Source organism: Protopterus annectens, chromosome 4.part0, assembly GCF_019279795.1.
Source record: "Protopterus annectens isolate FY-2018-M chromosome 4.part0, PAN1.0, whole genome shotgun sequence".
In the NCBI taxonomy this organism is placed as follows: domain Eukaryota; kingdom Metazoa; phylum Chordata; order Ceratodontiformes; family Protopteridae; genus Protopterus; species Protopterus annectens.
In genome coordinates this window covers 1,391,262,894-1,391,278,269 of record NC_056733.1, presented here as the reverse complement: position 1 = coordinate 1,391,278,269, position 15,376 = coordinate 1,391,262,894, and positions in this window count along the sequence as shown.

The following is a 15,376-nucleotide window of genomic DNA, read 5'->3' as shown; positions in this document are numbered from 1 at the left end:
GACATGCTGGAGGGACAGATTCATAACCCAGAGGCTCCCTTCACTCTGGAATAAAATCTCAGTCCAGGTTAGGCAGAGTCCCTCATTGACTCTCTTCAAGAGGAATCTTGATGAGTGGATGGGAGATCGTAGGTTTACCCCGGGTATCACTTCTGTGTCACTGTTAGACAGAGGCACAGTATACTAACCTCGAAAAAGGGCATAGCAAAATAAATTTAAAATGGGTGGCGAAAGCCAAACACATTCTGGCTAGGCTTATAAATGCCCTAGGGCAGATAGCCTAGTATGAACCTATGAACCTATGAACCTATTCCTGATAATAATGTAGTAAACTGAATAGTAAACTGTGTACGTGGGATTCACCTTAGATAGCAAGCATATTCCTTGCATTTTAAAGACACACACACACACACACACACACACACACACACACACACACACACACACACACACAAACAAGCATGTGTTTGATGGTGTATATGTCTATGCATGTATGTGTGTGTGTGTGTTTGTGTGTGTGTGTAATTGGGTTACTGTTCAGTAGACGTTCTCAGGCAGCAAAACTAGCAAGAAAAAATAACATACAAAATGTACAGTTAATAAGAATTAGGAAGGTATAGATTATTATGCTTCTTTTGATGTTTTCTTGTTCTGATAACTGAATGCTTATTTTCCTTAGGTATTGCTGATAATAATGCAATAGCCATAATAATACATGTATATAGTGCTTAAACTGAAATTCAGTTTTAAGACTATTTTAACAAAGATGAAGGGCATGACTTGGGGTTTTCAGTTTCATTTAGAGTTACTGTATGTTTAAAATATATCGCACATATGTAGAACATTCCCAAGAGAATGCCTCTCAATCACTGCAGGGTACATATTGCAAAAATATCATGTTAAATTTGATTTAAAAGAGAGAAAGTATTCACTTGTTTTCAAATTATTTCAACACACATTTATTACTATTTATTTTTGGCCTTCAGGGTTGGCTGGTGATTCAATGTGAACTTTTCCTAATGGTACAGTCACTGTATGAGAGCTTCTATGGGGAAAACATGGCTTTTTGCATTCTTCACTGAACATGAGGAAAATGGTGATATTTATTTATTAACTTGCATATTTAACTAACATAAAATAAATATATTACTCATGCAAAAAAAAAAAAAAACAGTGAAAAAAAACAGAAATAAAGTTATGCAATAATTAAGGAAAGGACAGAGAACAGAATTTATCAGCTCTTATAAAAAAGGATCATGTATATGACATTTTACATTACTTTTACATTGAATTAAAAAACTAAGATCAATAAAACTCCAATCAGATTTTAGATAAAGTAGAAAATTACTGAAAGACCATAGGTAAAAAAAAATGATCACGGGAATTTACAAGCATGACTTTTCCACATATTGACGTTTGCATAGTATTCTGAGCTTATTTACATAAACACAAATAAACGAAGTCCCATACAGCAGGACACAACTAGAATAATGAATGTAACTAGAAATAATGCAGACCTACTTATTATCAGGAAAGCAGCAGCATTTATTTTTCCAGAACAAGGGATAATTTGTCTGTGCTAAATAATTTCTTTTGGCAGGTATCAAATGCGAAAGTATAGCTTGACTAAACTTAGGGTGTAAGAACTGAATAATTTATCACTGATGTCCCTAATGTTTTCAATTGCAATTTATTTGGTAATGAACTACTGCAGCAGGTTTGTATGTAAACCTAGATGTGAATGTAGATAACAACAGGGTTGTTCTGTCAGTAACTGGTAACCATTAGGTCCTAGCAAGTATAACACAGTTATGTTCAAACATGGGAAGTTAATAAACCTGTACATTTTGTTGATAGTAATCTGAATATTGGAGGTTCTGAATTAGAAATTTAATGTAATTAAATTTAGAACAACAGGTACATATTTGCCTTTGGTGTAGAAGGCTGTGGGTTCCATTACCTTACCAGGTAGATTGACTGCTGACATTGCAATGCAGCACTGAGGAGGGGGGAGTAGTGCACTTGTAACTGTGCTATCCTTTTGATGAGATATTCTTCTCCTTGGGTTGGTGGTAGCTCAGGTTGATGTAAAGCATCCCACAGCACCAATTGAAAAAAGCAGTTAAGTTCCCCAATGTTCTTGCTAAATTTCCTGTAATAGTATAACTACCACCTTGGGTTTCTCCTGAAAAGAAGCTGCTAGCTTAGTGGGACTAACCCAGTCAACAACATAAATAAGGATAAATAGTCTACAATAAGTACATTAGTTGCCATATGACACCTAGATTTTGAAGCTGAGTGGTAACTTTTCTTTTTATGAGTCTGTTAAGAGGGTAAATGAGAGACTGTGATTCAGTAGAACTCCAAGGACATATAGGTTTGAGTGTAACTGTAAATGATCTTATTTTCAATAAGTTTTTGATGTGATTCAGCATCATAGCTGTTTTTGCCACATTCACTGTAAGTCTATTAATGGTGAACAGCTGACGGATGGAACAAAAGTCAGCTTGTAGACAGCTTTCTACATACCGAGCAGACTGACCTGTCTGACACACAAGTACATCATCAGCATAAAGAGTGTTTAAGTCAGGGAATAAATGAAACATTATCATTAGTAAAGGGAGAGAATAACAGGGATACCAATACAAACTCCTGCAGAAAGCCAGCTGTAAAGGTGCCTATTTCAGAGAAAATGGTCCCAGTACAAATTTAGAACTTCTTATATATAAAGTAGCTTAGTGACTAATTTAGTACCACAGTATTGCAATTTAAGATATCTTTGAGCTTAAACAGGAGGATTTTATAGTTAACACTTTCTGATGCCATTTTTGGTGGGAAAAAAACTTAACTTCTTAACTGCCCTTCTCTGTATTAGCATATACCTTATGTGTAAGTGCAGAGCCATAGGTTGCACATGTAGCACCTGGTGGCATTACTTGATCTGGAACCCCTCCACTCTTAAGCTGAAGAACAAATAAAAAAAAAGAAAGTAAAAAATGTCTGGTGCTTATTTTTTTTAATCCTTTTCTTTTCCTCTAGTTTGTATTTCTTCATTTTTTCCTCCCGATGTAATACCATTGACACTCTCTCATTTTCCTTGATACTTTACTCTTGGTCCAAGAATACTTTTGTACTGACATGTAGGAGAAGGTTGTGTTGTACCATCTCTGCAGGTTGAATATTGTATTCCAACATATTTACTTGATGTTGCATAACATGTAGCAGTGTGGTACTGCATTCTGTAATTTGTTATGTAAATCCTGTACTTTCTGTTGCAAATCATCTTAACCTTTTAATTTACTGAGCCTCTCCACTTAGGGCAGAATTCCAGGACCAGCTCATCTACAGGTCAACAAACACAATAAGTATAATATACACACATATATATATATATATATATATATATATATATATATATATATATATATATATTTATACAGAAGTCCTACCAAGAGGCATGGGGAAGCACTGTCGATTCTCAATGCTTATTATTACTTATTAAGGCACTTATCTTCCACAGCCTTCCTCTTCCTCCTTTCCTGTATCCTTCCCCTTCACCTACTCTCTTACCTACTCTCCCCTCCCCCACACTTACTCTTACCCATCCCATCTCTACCACTTCACCTAGCCTCCTCTCATTCTCCCTTTGACTCTTTCCTTGTTTCTCCCCTACTCCCTGACCAACACTACCTACACTATTCTATTCTTATCTTTTCCTCACATCTTATAGCTGACTGCTGTGCTTATCATAGTCTCTACCGTATTTGTTTTTTTCTTTACAATGATAACTTTATACAATGTATGTATCTCTATTTAATGTATGTATCTGCATGCAATGTAAATCATCTCTTACTCATATGACTTTATATCAACCCTGTCTTGATGTTAATATTTTTGTTCTATGCCTATAAATATGTATCAGCCATGTGTAAAAGTGAATGACCATTGTTCTTTTTTAAAATCTATTCAGTTTATTACTTGTATCTGGAGCTTTCCTCCCTGTGTCTCTGCTGAAAATGGGTACTTTATGAGTTAGTCAGACTTTCCTTTCCTAGCACAGACCCCTAAAAGACTGGCTTAAAAATAATGACAGAGTACATGTTATATATATGGGGATGAGAATGTAAGTTAGTTATATTTTGTGTATAAGAAAAACATTCAGATACTACTAGATAAGTGTTACAAAGCTGGGCAAAAATTAAAAAAGCAAACTTGAAAAAGATAGTTTTTAAAAATATTAAGTATATACTATAGCTTTCTGCATGGACAAGTTATTTGATACTACTGCACTATGCCATAGAACTTATATAAGTTAAAAAATCAGAAACTTAGAAACAATCCTTTGTAGAGAATATACATTTGACTTCTGAATGGAAAAACAGGAATGCTTTCCTTGCAAAAGGTATAGCATTTTGGATTGGGCTATGTTGATTTTCATGTGTCCATTGCTACTGAGTCTCATCCATCTACTGTAGTGACCATATGAATAGCTGTCACTGTCCACAGAATTTAGCAGCAAGTGCGGAACAGAAGTAGATTGCCAGGCATCACACACACACACACACACACACACACACACACACACACACACACACACACACACACACACACACACACACGCACACACACACACACACACACACACACACACACACACACACACACACACACACACACACACACACACACACACATATATTAGCATTCATTGAAGTGTAAAAACATTGACATTATGTTTTGTCAAACAGCACACATCAAATCCTGCAATTATCGATACAACAAATAATTAACATTGACCTAATCATAAAAAAGGAATGCATGCATTTTCCCTGTCTGATTAACACACTGAAAAAAAAATACTAACAACAAACCCAGACATAATTTGTCTCAGTAGTGGTACTGAAAGGCTTTTTGGTAAGTAATACCATCTTAGTCATGTATGCTAACCCTAAACCTGCCGCTATACCCCAGTGCTGTACATTACATTACTAAAAATCCTTGTCCTAACAATATAACTAAACAAGACAGCACAAACACGCATAAACAAACATGCAAAATGATAAAATTATAACACTATCACATTACCTAACCCATAATCTAACCCTAATTCGAGAACATTTTATTTATTTATTTTTATTTATTGCCATTTGTTAACTGGGTTGGTCCAACTGGGCCAGTAGTCCATTTTCAGTGGATACCCAAGGAGAAAGCTCCAGATTTAAAAAAAAAACTCATAATAAAATTAAAATTCACACTCAAAAACATTACAGTACATATGATGCATACATACTCAAATACACTCAGAAACACATAGTCACACACACACACACACACACACACACGCACACACACACACACACACACACACACACACACACACACACACACACACACACACACACACAATTTAGAGTCATCGATCTACATAGTACATGTCTGTGGGATGTGGAAAGAAACTGGAAGCTCCCAAAAAATCCATATGAACACAATTGGGGCATGCAGACACCACAGCCAAGAACCAAACTGACAAAACGCTTGCTGTAAGGTAGCTGTGTAGTGTGGTAGTACTATGCTACCAGTTTTGGTATAAATTTTATATAGCTATATCAAAAGCAGGAGGACAAAGTTGAGAAGACGTGATGGACGAGATAATTTGGAAGGTTTTAGCATGGTTTGAGTATTAATTAAGTTTATTCAAGTTTGTAAAGATTATTGGATTTTATGGTATATTATGAATATTAAAAAGAAAAAAAGTAATACACTATGTCCTATTGTGAAATATATGCATTTTTTTTTTGCTCAATAGAAATTTCAGATGAGGGAATTCCTCAATGCTTATGTTTAAATTATGGGGACATAGTTAACATGTATTTAAGCATGCACAGAGTCCTAAAAATAGGTTTATGACTTTTATGACTTCAGCAGTAAAAAATATGAAGCAAGGTAGAGTGACTAAAATATTGTATGGCAAATACAAATATGTACAATGTAGGATTCTCTTGAGGGCAGTCTTTCTCAAACTCTATGTATAAAGTGAAATACATTTCAGTATATTTTACTGTTTAGAGAAAGTTTGAATTAGTATTGTGAACTATAATATGTGAAGAAGAAGGCTTAATGCAGACTAACCATATTGCAAGGCATGCTTCCCACATAAGCAAAAGTAACATATTTGATATACTTCATATATATATATATATATATATATATATATATATATATATATATATATATATTTTTTTTTTTTCAACTTACAATGTGTCAGTGAAGAAATGTATATTTGTTTTTGGTATGATTTGTATTAGAAAAAATATGACAGCTAAAGCAGAGTTGTTCAGATTTGCTTAACAGTGACAGCTATACAAAATGTAAATGATTTTCATAAAACCAAGGTGTGACAGAGACATGAACCATATGAGCACAGGTCACCTGGAGACTGTTTAAATGTTATTTGTTTTGCTTCATTGTGTAATATGGCACATGACATTGGATTTATCCCTTAAGCCATGCTTACAATAAGGTTTATGGGCACCTCTAAGTCTAGGATGCAGTTAACAAATTATGTGGGGTACAAAGAGAACATTGTTGGAAAGCAAGACTCCATCTTGCATCACACGCTGTTTCATTACTACTGTCATATATTGTTCTTTACATTCCATTGCCTTCTTTTATTAATCCCTTGTTTTCCTGCAATGCTACATTTAGCCTGAAATAAGCAAATTTAAATGCAAAATTTCTGCAAAACAAATACAAAGATTATCATGGATTATGAAAATTCACTGTTAAATTCAAATGCTACTCATAATACTGTTTCTACTTGCAACCAAAAGCTGAATCTGAAAGAAAAATATATATACTACACTGGGAACTGTTTTTCATATTTCAGCCTACATATACATATCTGACACCGAGCCATCACAGAAAAGCATGCCGTCTTCTTACATCTGCTTGACTTTGTTGACTCTTGACCATCTAATGTATACTTTGCTTTCTTTGTTACTCCTTTAATGGCATGAATGTCCAGTATCACCCCATTCATGGCTCTTTTTTATATACCTGTGCCATTTGCATTGTTTAAATACCTGCCGGGTATTAGTTCTTTGTGGGCTCTTCTTTTACTCTGATCTTCCTGCAGTTAAGCCCCTGTCTTCCACTGATCCATTAGTTTCTCCAGCTTGCAAGTATCTGAGGGCACTGAACACAGAAAGGGACTGTCTTAAGGACTGCAGGCCATCTTGCAGGTTTTTTATGTTCCTTGACCTCTAACTGTTGGCTGGTAAACATGGTACAGTGGTAGCTGTGCTAGGCTCCCTAACAAGTATACACCTCCATGCATGCAGTGTGCCTATCCAGAGAAGAATATTTTCCGTGGTTGGTCTTGTCTCCCATGCCTGTAGTTTGACCCACAGGTGCCACCCATGTAGTAAAATGCATACCACCACTCCCTGAGGTAGGCAAACAAATATGGGCTACTTCCTCCCTACTGTCTTTATGTCACTATCTGGGCCATAGTAATGACTTCATCTCTCAGTAATATGTAATTGAAGTCTTGTCAGCTGTATATTCTTGGTTCTGCTAAATCATTTAACTTGAATATTAAAGGTAACCTGGAATTTCCCTCCAAGTACTTCTCTTTCCAGTTAGAGGAAACTACCCATGAGATTGTGATGAAACTGATACAATATTTTGTACATTTGTAATTATAGATTCACTGTAAATTACAAACCAATAAAAGACAGTCTAGACAGCACAGCAAGTACTTTATTAAAATAACTAAAAAATAAACCAAAAATATTCTCTTGTCCACCATCAATTTTCAAATATTAAAACGTACTCTTCACAGACAAAATATATATATAATAAATTAACTATCTGACTTTCAAATAATTTTGCATAATGTTAAAAATCACCATCTCAGATTTTTTACTTAAGCACAGGTTTGAGGCTCCAAGGTCCTTAAAACTTGACGTTGCAGTAACATTTAGCAACACAATCCATGTACACTCTCTAATAATAATAATCATAGGCTGGAATACATTTGCAGGACAGAAAACATAAAAGTATATTGTGCACCAACATTAGACCAATGCTTAACTAGTACAGTGTACAGTTTTCATTCTGAGCTATGTTTTTTAATGATCTGTTTTGCCAACATAAAATGATGTATGTTGAGTGTACTTTTATAAGAATACAGTGTTAATGGTGTCACAATAAGCAACCTGTAGCATTTACTTGTAAATGGATACTCAAAATATCTTGTTGTATAAATAAACCCACCATAATTTCATTGGGTTAAGAAAGGTACCACTCTTCGGACCAACCTTCATATTCCGCTCTACTAGCTGTGGATCACATAATTGTTGTTTCCTATTTCTCTTATTCTTAAAGTTAATTACAGTATGTCATCTACTGCTCATATCTCATTTCAGTTCCATTCATACTGAATAAAATTAGAATCTGATTTTATCTTCACATGTGCCTTATTAATTTAGTTAGTAACTCCATTTTATCATTAGAAAACAGGTCATTAATCATCTTGCAGGATTTTACTATAAGTTCTCTTTTTTCAATGTAGTTAGCCATGGATGTTTCAGAATTGTTATATTAGTTTGCATTTTTTTATTGCATATATGCTTTGTTGAGACATTTTTCATTACATTGCTTACCCTGCTAATTTATATGGTATTATAAAATCAATTTTGAAGTCACCTTTTAAGAAAATGTATAGGTGTGTATACATTTATATTTATGTATGTATGTATGCAAGTATCTGTTTACCAATGCTACCATTTTAGAATAAGATCTTTTGGTCTTAAAGGTTCTGGCAAATAAGATACAGGGGTAGAAGATACTATAGAAGTCCATATTCATTTTCATTATATTAATTAACTATGTCAGGCCAGGTATATTAGCCTCATTATGAATGATATATATTTTTAATGTTCATATTTCCATAATTGATTCCAGGTGCTATAGAACCCAGTGCAGACCCACTTTGTCTGCCCTGTACATTATTCCTTTAACTGTGTTAGAAGTCTGTACAGACACACTTTATGTCGGGCCTCTTTGTCTCACAAGGGTGGCGCATTTGCACAGTGAATAGCATTACTGCTTTACGACAAGTAGTTCTCTAGTTCTTGGCTGGGGTATCTTATGTGATGAATGTGCATGCCCTCCCTATGTTTGCATGTGTTTTCTCGGGGTACTCCAATTTTTTCCCACATCCTTCCATCTAAACTGAACCTTTTTGTCAACAGGCTTTTTTCACTGTTATTTTAAAGTAAACTATGAAGCCATGGCTAAAGATGTAATCATAGTTACCTTCATAGTTTTCAACCATGTATTTCATTACATACATTTTTATACAAACATCTCTCAATATTTCTTAAAATGATAATTGTTTGCATATTCTATTACTTCCTTTCCTCAGTTAATTGTGCACTGTGTTATATTTTGTTCTTCTGACAATGTATCTTTAAAATTAGTTCAGTACACTGAAGACTTGTTTCCTAGTTTAGCTGCTGACACTTGTTTAATTGTTCTAAATGGACTGGAACAAAAGAAGGCTGTTTTCTGAATACCAGGCCTCTGTTGATCCTGGTTGCAGCTAAACAGGCTCTGAATTACTGATTTGGCCATGCAGGTTTTCTGTTTAAAAACACCTTACATTCTAGTTCAATAAATTAAGATTTAATGTCATGTAGGATGACCTCAGCAACTGTATTATAATTAGCATTGCCAAATAAAAACTCTGGTCTAGCATAAATTTACTTGGTGTAGAATCCAAACCATTTCAGCAATTTCCCTCAATTTACTGTGATCTCCCAGCCTGCTGGAGTGCTCAAAGTACAAACATAGAGGTAGCCACTAAGCTGCTGTTGTAAATATTCAAAGTACAGAAGCTATAGGAGCAGAAGTGGCAAAAAAAAAACAAGAAAAGTGGCTATTTATAAAAGTGTTAATCAACTAACTTTTACTTTATTAAATGAACATAAAACAAGCTTTTGGATGTTGTGGCATTTAATTAAGTTTAGCATATAGAAAGCATACACAGTGAATAAGGCATTTTTATATTCTTTCAAACTCTGTAACTAGATTTAGGTAATGATGGACCAATGAAGTTAACTTTTTAATTTATGCATTTTCATTAGAAAAGGTTTCAAAGACATTTGAATTTGAGTCAAACCCTTCAAAAGCATTCAGTTCAGACTGACATATACTTTGAAGGCAATGAAATTCATTCTTAAAATCCCTATCCTTAAGATTACTGTGATATTTTTCTATGAACTAAACATTAAAACTGGCTGCACATGCAGATTCCACTGCATGCTTGCTAAATCATTATTTAAATATGCAATCAGGCATAAGAAGATATTACCACACACCCAAGGATGTTGTAAAGCACAATTCCAAAAGATGACAGATGCCTGTGTGATGGCCATGCTGTGGGCTGCTTTCAGGTGGATAAGATGACAGAAACTAGTCCGATGGCTTGCACCTCTAGGCTGAAAAATAAAACAAAAGTTCCATAATACAGTCCAAATTCCAACTTTTCGAAGAACATTTGCAGGTCTTCATGCGCTTCATTTTTTTTCATTTAACATCTTTTGTTAGAAGATAATGGTTGTAAGTATCATGAGTGCAAGTTGTCACTGCATACAGCTCGATAAACACTCCTTGCAAATAAGAACATTTTCCTTTCTCAGATGAGGGAGACCTCAGATTTGCTTACAGCACTGAAGAAGGTGCAAGCAGCAAAGTCCATATAGTAACTTCATTCATAAGAACTAGAAAACTCAACACAGTGACTATTGTTTAGAAGATTAAAACTCTTTATATTTCACTGAGCATACATAGCTACAGTTGTGTGTAACAAAGCTGAGAGAACAATCTCAGTGTATATTCATGCATAATCATATAAGCACACATAATATTATGAATACTGCTGCATGGGTGCTACTGCAAACACTGCTGCATAGGAGTTAATTGATGGAAGCAATGCTGCACAGGTGCTAAACTACTGCAAACGTTTTTACTATGAATATTTTCATTGTGCAGTGTAAGCAAACTTAACATGAAGAGTCTTGCTGTGTATTAACTTTAACTAATCAAATACTTGCCTGCCTTGTGCTGGAAAGTGGCTGTGACATTCCTCCTAAAGTAGTAGTCCTTGCGCTCTAAAAAACACTTACTAAGTTGGCCACTATTCTTTCTCTTCACTAATAGATTACACTGAATAACCAGTTACTTTGTCTCCCTAGCTTCTTGGTGTCTGCAGACAGTACATGAAAGAAAACCTATTGCATTTTGTGCCTACTTGTTAATTACTCTGTGTCACACTGCCAGCCCAACTTTTGGGAATTTTGTAAATAATTCTATGTCATTTGTGAATATTGATATGATTTATACAAAAGAGTGTGTAAAGTACTGAGCTAAAATGTAACGACAGCATGCCCTACCGGAATAGAACAGGAATGTACCTGCACTATTGTGACTATTTAGATGCATATGTTTACTGGAAACTGGAACACAGAAGATTAACTTGAAAAAATTCAGAGAAAATAGTTGAAATTAAATTGTTTTATTATTGCATCATAAAAGTTAGTTTCAGTGCAGCAAGGAGACAGAATGTCTAGAACTAGGGTGCCTACTGCATTGTTTTGTAAGTGTTTTATTGTTATATGTCTTCTCGCAGTTGCAAACATTTGAAGGCTATGTATTTTCACAGAGAGATGATAAAGTATGTTAGTTTCTGACAAAGGGGGGTTTAGCTTGGGAACTAAAGTTAGGTGATAAAAAATGATGTCATCCAAGCTAGCCCTACATTAATATTTGATATTAATTTAAGAACTCTCTGAGAAAGAGAGACTGTGAATTTTGTATTTTGTCTTTGACCAGGAAACAACCACTCACCTCTGCACTTGCCTTGCTGTAAGTGAGTTTTTAGGGCATAGTAACTCTTTTAGATTCAGAAAGGAATATAATAAAGTATAGCTTAGATGTTTTCTTTATTTTATTTGAGACTGTCCTGCAATGTTGTTTTAAATATTTCCTGTAATTTTGACCACTGATGTAACTGATTACTTCCTGAGTATTGCTTTGTTCTTTTATTATTTATTATTAAATATATTTAAACCTTTCAATTGTGGCTGGTCTATTTAGAGATATTTTAAGCTCTTAGAGTACTTGCATAGCTATTTGGGGACACTGTACAGCCACTATTAAATAGCCTTGCTCTTGGTCAAAACTACCATTTGGATTAATAGTAACATTACACAGTAGGATTTGGCACCCTTTGTTAAGGGTCTTAAAGTAGCTGATAAAGAGTGGCTGGTGGCAGTCGGAGCTACCTTATAGTCTGGGCAGAAGGGAGGCATAGCTAGTAAACCTGTGCCAGCCTTTCCCAGGAGTGTGTGTGTGTGTGTGTGTGTGTGTGTGTGTGTGTGTGTGTGTGTGTGTGTGTGTGTGTGTTCGTGTTTGTATACAAGTCAAATCTCAAAGAGAGTGTGTGTGTGTGTGTGTGTGTGTGTGTGTGCAGCTACTTGGGCAGGGACACAAAGCACTGGTTGGACAGAGAGGGTACTAGAGATCTTGGTTTTGGCCACTCAGCTGAGATCTCAATCCTATAGCTGTGCCAGTGGGGACACTTATTGGGGAACTGGAGAAAGAGGGAGAAAACAACCCCAGACTGACTGTGATCTCTGTGTGCCCTTAAGGGAAATTGCACTTTACTGTGTGTGTACTTGTCATCCTCCCAAGTGTGTACATTCCCCATTGTTGCCAGTGGTGAGGATTGAGGCTCCTTGATTACTGGGCCAGTACAGGAGCATCACACTCTGTACTGGCTACATACTGATTGCTCCCTGTAATAATTGTCCTGAGGGTGGGAAAGTACAAAAATACTTCCACCAGGTTATAATATAGTCAAATTAGATAGAATCAACAAAAAAGTAGGTGGAAGTTGTTGTTTCTACAAAAATGTTTTAAATCTCTTCATTTAAAACTTCTCACTTCACTCCTCAGACTGAATACTTACAAATCTCAAGGCATCATAGGTCTATACATATCTCCTGGTAATGGCATTCCCATTCTAGATGATATCTTCTCCAGGATCTTGGCCAACATACTGCTGAAAACCATCTTACTAGGATATGGCCAAAGTTAGCCTTAAAAAACAACAAATTCAATTCAGCTATACTATTTATCTCAATTGATCAATACTCTAACTAGAATTAACAAAGCCACATCTAAATAATCCATCCTAGACTAGATTCTAAAATGCACCCCAAAACAATGTTGCCACAAATGGGACCCTACTCAGTATAAGCAACCACATAATCAGACACGCCAAACAGCCACATAAGGTTCATCACTATAACACAGTCAGAAACCTCAGTAACTTCAATAAAGAAACATTTCCTTCCGGCCTGCTCCAGATCAGCTAGGGTCCACTTAAAAGTCTTCCCCTCGATGAAAAAGTAAGCACATTTAATACAGTATTTCTAAATATCCTGACAGAGCAAGCACTATGAAGAATGAAAATGAGTTAAAAAACAAACCAACCCCTTTGTTAGCTAAAAAAAACAAACAGAGCATTTAGAGAATAATCCTGGAATTCATGGCTGCAAACCAAGTCTCAAACATCCCTCTAATATTATAGGCACATAAAAGAGGACAAAAAAGGTTATTTTAGCAATATGTGACATTCATCATCAAACAACAAAAAAAAAAAAAACTGTTGAAATTCTTGTGCATCCCCTAACTCACAAAACACTGCTTCATAGTTTAACTTACATTTTATAAATATAGTAGCCTTCCTTCTACAAAATAAAACTACTACAAATCAGGCTATCTCACTCCAGTCATTGAAGCTGCAACAGACCTTCACATTCACTCCAGTACCAATATCTACAATTAAAAAAATAACTACGGACCCTTAAGACAATAACAACTGTCCCTGAGCAATTTCCATCTAAATATCTCAGACTTGCTGCAGATAGCCTTGCATATCCTGTCTCTTTTCTAATAAACCACTCTATCCAAAAAAATGTCCTCAACATAAAGAAAATCTTCTATATAATACCCCTCCATAAATGTGGCTCATCATCTGAGCTCATAAACTGTAGACCAATCACATTCTTTCATACTTATCCAAAATCTTAGAAAGATGTATTAATTTTCACCTTACTACATATATCACTGTTCGTAACCTCTTCTATCCCTTACAGCATGGCTTCAAACCCAATCACAGTACAATGACTGCCCTTTTAAGGTTTATAGAATTAATAAATCAGAGTAGAAGTTTAGGTCTTCTATCCTTGGCCCTATTTTTAAATCTATCCAAGGCATTCAACATAATTAATTATCAAATTCCCCAAACTAAACTTTCTTCCTATGGGTTATATCACTTCTCAGTTAACTGGTTTCTAAGTTACTTCATTAATATGTCCCAAGAAGAGAAATAGCAAAATGATTTCTCCTCTTTTCTTTTTTGTCGACTCACAGCAAGAGGTTCTCTGGTTCAATTCTCAGCCAGGGAGCCTTCTGTGTGGAGTCTGCATGTCCTCCCTGCATTTGTGTGGATTTCCTCTGGGTGCTCTGGTTTCCTCCCATTTTATAAAAGATATGCATCTGGAGCATTTCTCCCTGGGCCTCCACTGAAAATTGGCTTTGTTCCAAGTCGGACTTTCCCAGTTAACAAATGTTAAATAAATACATACATTTTCTTGCTGTATCTGTCAGGGTTCCACAAGGCTCCATCCTAGAACTACTACTGTTTAACTTGTTCATCACCGACCTAAACACAGCAGCCAAAGAGGCCACCATAGTAGAATGACTTTACTCTAATATGTGCTGCTAGAAAAGTAGTCATTTAAATACTCACGCAAAAATTCATCTTCCACGGTAGAAGCTTGGCTTGACAACTGACAACTCTTCCTAAATCCATAAAAAAACTAAACTACTATTGTTCACCGCAACTCTCTCTCCTCCCCAAAATTACCTTTAATATATTGTCATCCAACAAGATCAGTACAGAAGTGGTATTCTACACCAAACTGTTAGGTGTGGTTACAGATACCACCTGAAAGTTGATCTCCATCTTCAGCAAGCCATGAAGAAGACCTAAAGCTAGGCTGCCTCTTTAGAGTAAAACACCATCTTAATGACTCTGCTAGACAAAGCGTAGACACTTATTTTTACTCTGCCACCTATTATATACCTCTCCTACCTTAACCAACCTCAACTCCGCTTTATAGGCCAAACTAGAGCAATGCTACAATAATGAAGCCAAATCCGCAACTAGACAATAATATAGATCATATTACTGACTCTCTCAAATACAACTGAACTGTCTCTCTTAAACTAGATAATTCTC